The following is an 11,078-nucleotide window of genomic DNA, read 5'->3' on the forward strand; positions in this document are numbered from 1 at the left end:
CCAGGTAATAACATGGTTATATACAGGGAGTACCAGGTAATAACATGGTTATATACAGGAGTACCAGGTAATAACATGACTATATACAGGGAGTACCAGGTAATAACATGACTATATACAGGAGTACCAGGTAATAACATGACTATATACAGGGAGTACCAGGTAATAACATGGCTATATACAGGAGTACCAGGTAATAACATGACTATATACAGGGAGTACCAGGTAATAACATGGCTATATACAGGAGTACCAGGTAATAACATGGTTATATACAGGAGTACCAGGTAATAACATGGTTATATACAGGGAGTATCAGGTAATAACATGGCTATATACAGGAAGTACCAGGTAATAACATGGCTATATACAGGAGTACCAGGTAATAACATGGCTATATACAGGAAGTACCAGGTAATAACATGGCTATATACAGGGAGTACCAGGTAATAACATGGCTATATACAGGGAGGTAATAACATGGTTATATACAGGAGTACCAGGTAATAACATGGCTATATACAGGGAGGTAATAACATGGTTATATACAGGAGTACCAGGTAATAACATGGCTATATACAGGGAGGTAATAACATGGCTATATACAGGAGTACCAGGTAATAACATGGCTATATACAGGAGTACCAGGTAATAACATGGCTATATACAGGAGTACCAGGTAATAACATGGTTATATACAGGAGTACCAGGTAATAACATGGTTATATACAGGGAGTACCAGGTAATAACATGGCTATATACAGGAGTACCAGGTAATAACATGGCTATATACAGGGAGTACCAGGTAATAACATGGTTATATACAGGGAGTACCAGGTAATAACATGGTTATATACAGGGAGTACCAGGTAATAACATGGCTATATACAGGAGTACCAGGTAATAACATGACTATATACAGGGAGTACCAGGTAATAACATGGTTATATACAGGGAGTACCAGGTAATAACATGGTTATATACAGGGAGTACCAGGTAATAACATGGCTATATACAGGAAGTACCAGGTAATAACATGGCTATATACAGGGAGTATCAGGTAATAACATGGTTATATACAGGAGTACCAGGTAATAACATGGTTATATACAGGAGTACCAGGTAATAACATGGCTATATACAGGAGTACCAGGTAATAACATGACTATATACAGGGAGTACCAGGTAATAACATGGCTATATACAGGGAGTACCAGGTAATAACATGGTTATATACAGGGAGTACCAGGTAATAACATGGTTATATACAGGGAGCACCAGGTAATAACATGGCTATATACAGGAGTACCAGGTAATAACATGGTTATATACAGGTAATAACATGGCTATATACAGGAAGTACCAGGTAATAACATGGCTATATACAGGAGTACCAGGTAATAACATGGCTATATACAGGAGTATCAGGTAATAACATGGTTATATACAGGAGTACCAGGTAATAACATGGCTATATACAGGAGTACCAGGTAATAACATGGTGATATACAGGGAGTACCAGGTAATAACATGGCTATATACAGGGAGTACCAGGTAATAACATGGTTATATACAGGGAGGTAATAACATGGTTATATACAGGGAGTACCAGGTAATAACATGGTTATATACAGGAAGTACCAGGTAATAACATGGTTATATACAGGGAGTACCAGGTAATAACATGGCTATATACAGGGAGTACCAGGTAATAACATGGTTATATACAGGGAGGTAATAACATGGTTATATACAGGGAGTACCAGGTAATAACATGGTTATATACAGGGAGTACCAGGTAATAACATGGCTATATACAGGGAGTACCAGGTAATAACATGGTTATATACAGGGAGGTAATAACATGGTTATATACAGGGAGTACCAGGTAATAACATGGTTATATACAGGGAGTACCAGGTAATAACATGGTTATATACAGGGAGGTAATAACATGGTTATATACAGGGAGTACCAGGTAATAACATGGCTATATACAGGGGAGGTAATAACATGGCTATATACAGGGAGTACCAGGTAATAACATGGCTATATACAGGAGGTACCAGGTAATAACATGGCTATATACAGGAAGTACCAGGTAATAACATGGTTATATACAGAGAGTACCAGGTAATAACATGGCTATATACAGGGAGTACCAGGTAATAACATGGTTATATACAGGAAGTACCAGGTAATAACATGGTTATATACAGGAGTACCAGGTAATAACATGGCTATATACAGGGAGGTAATAACATGGTTATATACAGGGAGGTAATAACATGGTTATATACAGGAGGTAATAACATGGCTATATACAGGGAGTACCAGGTAATAACATGGCTATATACAGGAGTACCAGGTAATAACATGGCTATATACAGGAGTACCAGGTAATAACATGGTTATATACAGGAGTACCAGGTAATAACATGGCTATATACAGGAGTACCAGGTAATAACATGGCTATATACAGGAAGTACCAGGTAATAACATGGTTATATACAGGGAGGTAATAACATGGCTATATACAGGAGTACCAGGTAATAACATGGTTATATACAGGGAGTACCAGGTAATAACATGGCTATATACAGGAGTATCAGGTAATAACATGGTTATATACAGGAGTACCAGGTAATAACATGGCTATATACAGGAGTACCAGGTAATAACATGGCTATATACAGGGAGTACCAGGTAATAACATGGCTATATACAGGGAGTACCAGGTAATAACATGGTTATATACAGGAGTACCAGGTAATAACATGGCTATATACAGGGAGTACCAGGTAATACCATGGCTATATACAGGAGTACCAGGTAATAACATGGCTATATACAGGAAGTACCAGGTAATAACATGGTTATATACAGGGAGGTAATAACATGGCTATATACAGGGAGTACCAGGTAATAACATGGCTATATACAGGAGTACCAGATAATAACATGGCTATATACAGGAGTACCAGGTAATAACATGGTTATATACAGAGAGTACCAGGTAACAAACAACATGGCTATATACAGGAAGTACCAGGTAATAACATGGCTATATACAGGGAGTACCAGGTAATAACATGGCTATATACAGGAAGTACCAGGTAATAACATGGTTATATACAGAGAGTACCAGGTAACAACATGGCTATATACAGGAAATAACATGGCTATATACAGTTTTGACTGGGCTGAGCGGGAACTGTACTTCCTCAGTGGTAGGGAGGCGAGCAGGCCAGAGGTGGATGAACGCAGTGCCCTTGTTTGGGTGTAGGGCCTGATCAGAGCCTGGAGGTACTGAGGTGCCGTTCCCCTCACAGCTCCGTAAGCAAGCACCATGGTCTTGTAGCGGATGCGAGCTTCAACTGGAAGCCAGTGGAGAGAGCGGAGGAGCGGGGTGACGTGAGAGAACTTGGGAAGGTTGAACACCAGACGAGCTGCGGCGTTCTGGATGAGTTGTAGGGGTTTAATGGCACAGGCAGGGAGCCCAGCCAACAGCGAGTTGCAGTAATCCAGACGGGAGATGACAAGTGCCTGGATTAGGACCTGCGCCGCTTCCTGTGTGAGGCAGGGTCGTACCAGGTAATAATATGGCTATATATATACAGGGAGTACCAGGTAATAACATGGTTATATACAGGGAGTACCAGGTAATAACATGGTTATATACAGGGAGTACCAGGTAATAACATGGCTATATACAGGGAGTACCAGGTAATAACATGGTTATATACAGGGAGTACCAGGTAATAACATGGTTATATACAGGGAGTACCAGGTAATAACATGGCTATATACAGGGAGTACCAGGTAATAACATGGTTATATACAGGGAGTACCAGGTAATAACATGGTTATATACAGGGAGTACCAGGTAATAACATGGTTATATACAGGGAGTACCAGGTAATAACATGGTTATATACAGGGAGGTAATAACATGGCTATATACAGGAGTACCAGGTAATAACATGGTTATATACAGGGAGTACCAGGTAATAACATGGCTATATACAGGGAGTACCAGGTAATAACATGGTTATATACAGGGAGTACCAGGTAATAACATGTGGTTATATACAGGAGTACCAGGTAATAACATGGCTATATACAGGAGTACCAGGTAATAACATGGCTATATACAGGAGTACCAGGTAATAACATGGTTATATACAGGAGTACCAGGTAATAACATGGCTATATACAGGGAGTACCAGGTAATAACATGGCTATATACAGGGAGGTAATAACATGGCTATATACAGGAGTACCAGGTAATAACATGGTTATATACAGGGAGGTAATAACATGGCTATATACAGGAGTACCAGGTAATAACATGGCTATATACAGGAGTACCAGGTAATAACATGGTTATATACAGGAGTACTAGGTAATAACATGGCTATATACAGGAGTACCAGGTAATAACATGGCTATATACAGGAGTACCAGGTAATAACATGGTTATATACAGGGAGTACCAGGTAATAACATGGCTATATACAGGGAGTACCAGGTAATAACATGGCTATATACAGGAGGTAATAACATGGCTATATACAGGAGTACCAGGTAATAACATGGTTATATACGGGGAGGTAATAACATGGTTATATACAGGGAGTACCAGGTAATAACATGGCTATATACGGGAGGTAATAACATGGTTATATACAGGAGTACCAGGTAATAACATGGCTATATACAGGAGTACCAGGTAATAACATGGCTATATACAGAGTACCAGGTAATAACATGGCTATATACAGGAAGTACCAGGTAATAACATGGTTATATACAGGAGTACCAGGTAATAACATGGTTATATACAGGAGTACCAGGTAATAACATGGCTATATACAGGGAGGTAATAACATGGCTATATACAGGAGTACCAGGTAATAACATGGCTATATACAGGAAGTACCAGGTAATAACATGGTTATATACAGAGAGTACCAGGTAACAACATGGCTATATACAGTGGGAAATAACATGGCTATATACAGGAAGTACCAGGTAATAACATGGTTATATACAGGAAGTACCAGGTAATAACATGGCTATATACAGGAGTACCAGGTAATAACATGGTTATATACAGGAGTACCAGGTAATAACATGACTATATACAGGGAGGTACCAGGTAATAACATGGTTATATACAGGAGTACCAGGTAATAACATGGCTATATACAGGAAGTACCAGGTAATAACATGGTTATATACAGGAGTACCAGGTAATAACATGGTTATATACAGGTAATAACATGGCTATATACAGGAAGTACCAGGTAATAACATGGCTATATACAGGAGTACCAGGTAATAACATGGTTATATACAGGGAGTACCAGGTAATAACATGGCTATATACAGGAGGTACCAGGTAATAACATGACTATATACAGGAGGTACCAGGTAATAACATGACTATATACAGGAGGTACCAGGTAATAACATGGTTATATACAGGAGTACCAGGTAATAACATGGCTATATACAGGAAGTACCAGGTAATAACATGGTTATATACAGGAGGTACATGGCTATATACAGGAATTACCAGGTAATAACATGGTTATATACAGGGAGTACCAGGTAATAACATGGTTATATACAGGAAGTACCAGGTAATAACATGGCTATATACAGGAAGTACCAGGTAATAACATGACTATATACAGGGAGTACCAGGTAATAACATGTCTATATACAGGAAGTACCAGGTAATAACATGGTTATATACAGGGAGTACCAGGTAATAACATGGTTATATACATGGAGGTAATAACATGGCTATTTACAGGGAGTACCAGGTTATAACATGGCTATATACAGGGAGTACCAGGTAATAACATGACTATATACAGGTACCAACATGGCTTTATACAGGTAAGTACCAGGTAATGACATGGCTAGGTGAGGTTAGCTCAAGACCAGGTTACATGGTTATATACAGAGGTGAGGTACTCACAGAGGTACAGTTAGCTCACAGTGGTGAGGAGTCACCAGGTAGTGGTAACATGGTTAGCTCACAGGTAATAAGTTAGCTCACAGTGGTAGTACAGGGAGTACCAATATAGGTACCAGGTAATAACATGGCTATATACAGAGGTACCAGGTTAACATGACAGAGGTAGTGGTAAAGGCTTTATCACAGAGGTGAGGTAATGACATGGCTCACAGAGGTGAGGTTAGCTCACAGAGGTACAGTTAGCTCACAGTGGTGAGTGGTAAAGCTAGCTCACAGAGGTGAGGTTAGCTCACAGTGGTGAGGTTAGCTCACAGTGGTAGTGGTAAGGTTAGCTCACCGAGGTACAGTTAGCTCACAGTGGTAGTGGTAAGGCTAGCTCACAGAGGTGAGGTTAGCTCACAGAGGTAGGTTGGCAGAGGTGAGGTTAGCTCACAGAGGTGAGGTTAGCTCACAGAGGTGAGGTTAGCTCACAGAGGTACAGTTAGCTCACAGTGGTAGTGGTAAAGCTAGCTCACAGAGGTGAGGTTAGCTCACAGAGGTGAGGTTAGCTCACAGTGGTAGTGGTAAGGTTAGCTCACCGAGGTACAGTTAGCTCACAGTGGTAGTGGTAAGGCTAGCTCACAGAGGTGAGGTTAGCCTCACAGAGGTGAGGTTAGCTCGCAGAGGTGAGGTTAGCTCGCAGAGGTGAGGTTAGCTCACAGAGGTACAGTTAGCTCACAGAGGTAGTGGTAAGGCTAGCTCACAGAGGTACAGTTAGCTCACAGTGATAGTGGTAAGGTTAGCACACAGAGGTGAGGTTAGCTCACAGAGGTGAGGTTAGCTCACAGAGGTACGGCGCCCAGTTCATGTTAGTTCTAGATCTGTCACTCTCACTGACAGCAAGTCTCTCTGCAGGTTACCGACCAAATTCACATAGAAATGTTAGTTCTAGATCTGTCACTCTCACTGACAGCAAGTCTCTGCAGGTTACTGACCAAATTCACATAAAATGTTAGTTCTAGATCTGTCACTCTCACTGACAGCAAGTCTCTCTTTACCGACCAAATTCACATAGAAATGTTAGTTCTATATCTGTCACTCTCACTGACAGCAAGTCTCTCTGCAGGTTACTGACCAAATGCACGGAGAAATGTTAGTTCTAGATCTGTCAGCCTCATTGCCAGTCTCTCTGCAGGTTGTGAGAACCCCAAGCCCTGTCAATCTCATTGAGAGTCTCTCTGCAGGTTGTGAGAACCCCAAGCCCTGTCAGTCTCATTGAGAGTCTCTCTGCAGGTTGTGATAACCCCAAGCCCTGTCAGTCTCATTGCCAGTCTCTCTGCAGGTTGTGAGAACCCCAAGCCCTGTCGGTCTCATTGAGAGTCTCTCTGCAGTTTGTGAGAACCCCAAGCCCTGTCGGTCTCATTGAGAGTCTCTCTGCAGGTTGTGAGAACCCCAAGCCCTGTCAATCTCATTGAGAGTCTCTGCAGGTTGTGAGAACCCCAAGCCCTGTCAGTCTCATTGCCACCACACCACCACCACCACACCACACCACCACTACCACCACCACACCACCACCACCACACCACACCCACCACCACACCACCACACCACACCACCACCACACCACCACCACCACACACACACCACCACTACCACCACACCACACCACACCACCACACCACACACCACCACACCACACACCACCACACCCACACCACCACACCACCACCACCACACACACACCACCACTACCACCACACCACACCACACACCACCACACCACCACACCACCACCACCACACACACACCACCACACCACACACCACCACCACACCACCACCACCACACCACCACCACCACACCACCACCACCACACCACACACCACCACACCACCAACACCACACCACCACCACCACACCACACCACACACCACCACCACACCACCACCACCACACCACCACACACACACCACCACCACCACCACACCACCACCACACCACACCAACACCACCACCACACCACCACCACCACCACCACACACACACCACCACCACCACCACACCACACCACCACACCACCACCACACCACCACACCACACACACACCACCACACCACACACACCCTACCACGCCCTGCCACACCACCACACACACCACCACACCACACACACACCACCACACCACCCACACCACACACCACCACACCACACACACCACCACACCACACACACCACCACCACACACACACACACCACCACACCACACACACCACACCACACACACACACACACACCACACACACCACCACACCACACACACACCACCACACCACACACCACCACACACACACCACCACACCACCACACCACACACACACCACACACACACACCACCACACCACCACACCACACACCACCACCACCACACCACACACACACCACCACACCACACACCACCACACCACACACACACACCACACACCACACACGCCACCACACCACACACCACCACACCACACCACACACCACCACCACCACCACACACACACCACACCACCACCACCACCACACCACACACCACCACACCACCCCACACCACCACACCACACACCACCACACCACCACACCACCACACACACCACACACCACCCCACACCACCACACCCACACCACCCCACACCACCACACCACCACACCACCACCACACCACACACCACCACCACACCACACCACCACCACCACACACCACCACACCACCACACCACCACCACACCACCACCACCACCCACCACCACCACCACCACCACCACACCACCACCACCACCACCCACCACCACCACACACCACCACCACCACCACACCACCACAGCCACCACACCACCACACCACACCACCACACCACACCACCACCACCACACCACCACAGACACCACCACACCACACCACCACCACCACACCTCACCACCACCACCACACCACCACAGCCACCACACCACCACACCACCACCACACCACACCACCACCACCACACCACCACACCACCACACCACACCACCACCACACCACCACCACCACACCACCACAGCCACCACACCACCACACCACACCACCACCACCACACCACCACACCACACCACCACCACACCACCACCACCACACCACCACAGCCACCACCACACCACACCACCACCACCACCACCACCACCACACACACACCACCACCACCACCACCACACACCACCACCACACCACACCACCACCACACCACCACCACACCACACCACCACACCACACACCACCACCACACCACACAACCACACCACCACCACACCACCACACCACCACCACACACACCACCACACCACCACACCACCACACACACACCACCACACCACACACACCACCACACCACACACACACCACCACACCACCACACCACACACACCCTACCCACCACCACACACACCACACACACCACCACCACACACACCACCACACCACACACACACCACACACACACACACACCACACCACCACACACCACACACCACCACACCACACACACCACACCACACCACCACACCACCACACACCACCACCACACCACCACACCACACACCACCACACACACACACCACACCACACACACACCACCACACCACCACACACACACCACCACACCACCACACCACACACACACCACACACCACCACACCACCACACCACACACACACCACCACACCACCACACCACCACCACACCACCACACCACACACACCCTACCACGCCCTGCCACACCACCACACCACCACACCACCACACCACAGACACACCACCACACACCACCACACCACCACACCACACCACCACACCACACCACACCACCACACCACACACCACCACCACCACACCACACACACACCACACACACCACCACACAGGAAATAACATGGCTATATACAGGAAGTACCAGGTAATAACATGGTTATATACAGGGAGTACCAGGTAATAACATGGTTATATACAGGTAATAACATGGCTATATACAGGAAGTACCAGGTAATAACATGGCTATATACAGGGAGTACCAGGTAATAACATGGCTATATACAGGGAGTACCAGGTAATAACATGACTATATACAGGTAATAACATGGCTATATACAGGGAGTACCAGGTAATAACATTGCTATATACAGGGAGTACCAGGTAATAACATGGTTATATACAGGGAGTACCAGGTAATAACATGGCTCTATACAGGGAGTACCAGGTAATAACATGGCTATATACAGGAGTACCAGGTAATAACATGGCTATATACAGGGAGTACCAGGTAATAACATGACTATATACAGGTAATAACATGGCTATATACAGGGAGTACCAGGTTATAACATGACTATATACAGGTAATAACATGGCTATATACAGGAGTACCAGGTAATAACATGGCTATATACAGGAGTACCAGGTAATAACATGGCTATATACAGGGAGTACCAGGTAATAACATGACTATATACAGGTAATAACATGGCTATATACAGGAGTACCAGGTAATAACATGGTTATATACAGGGAGTACCAGGTAATAACATGGTTATATACAGGGAGTACCAGGTAATAACATGGTTATATACAGGGAGTACCAGGTAATAACATGGTTATATACAGGAGTACCAGGTAATAACATGGTTATATACAGGGAGTACCAGGTAATAACATGGTTATATACAGGGAGTACCAGGTAATAACATGGTTATATACAGGAGTACCAGGTAATAACATGGTTATATACAGGGAGTACCAGGTAATAACATGGCTATATACAGGGAGTACCAGGTAATAACATGGCTATATACAGGGTACCAGGTAATAACATACTATATACAGGTAATAACATGGCTATATACAGGGAGTACCAGGTAATAACATGGCTATATACAGGAGTACCAGGTAATAACATGGCTATATACAGGGAGTACCAGGTAATAACATGGTTATATACAGGAGTACCAGGTAATAACATGGCTATATACAGGGAGTACCAGGTAATAACATGGCTATATACAGGAAGTACCAGGTAATAACATGGTTATATAC

General features: G+C 45.0%; 1 long non-coding RNA gene and 1 pseudogene across 2 annotated transcripts in view; both read left to right on the plus strand.

The window, feature by feature from the left end:
- The window catches only part of LOC127925112 (uncharacterized), a 2,718-nt gene extending 1,203 nt beyond the window's left edge, over positions 1–1,515 (plus strand). For both annotated transcript variants that reach the window (XR_008119749.1, XR_008119750.1), the window contains exons 2-3: positions 415–472; positions 1,491–1,515. This is a non-coding gene — a long non-coding RNA (uncharacterized LOC127925112). The remainder of the gene's footprint in view (positions 1–414; positions 473–1,490) is intronic.
- LOC127925110 (RNA pseudouridylate synthase domain-containing protein 1-like) overlaps positions 1–11,078 on the plus strand; it is a 70,295-nt pseudogene that overhangs the window by 32,542 nt on the left and 26,675 nt on the right.

The sequence above is a fragment of the Oncorhynchus keta genome, unplaced genomic scaffold (genome assembly GCF_023373465.1).
Source record: "Oncorhynchus keta strain PuntledgeMale-10-30-2019 unplaced genomic scaffold, Oket_V2 Un_contig_5129_pilon_pilon, whole genome shotgun sequence".
Taxonomy (NCBI): Eukaryota; Metazoa; Chordata; class Actinopteri; order Salmoniformes; family Salmonidae; genus Oncorhynchus; species Oncorhynchus keta.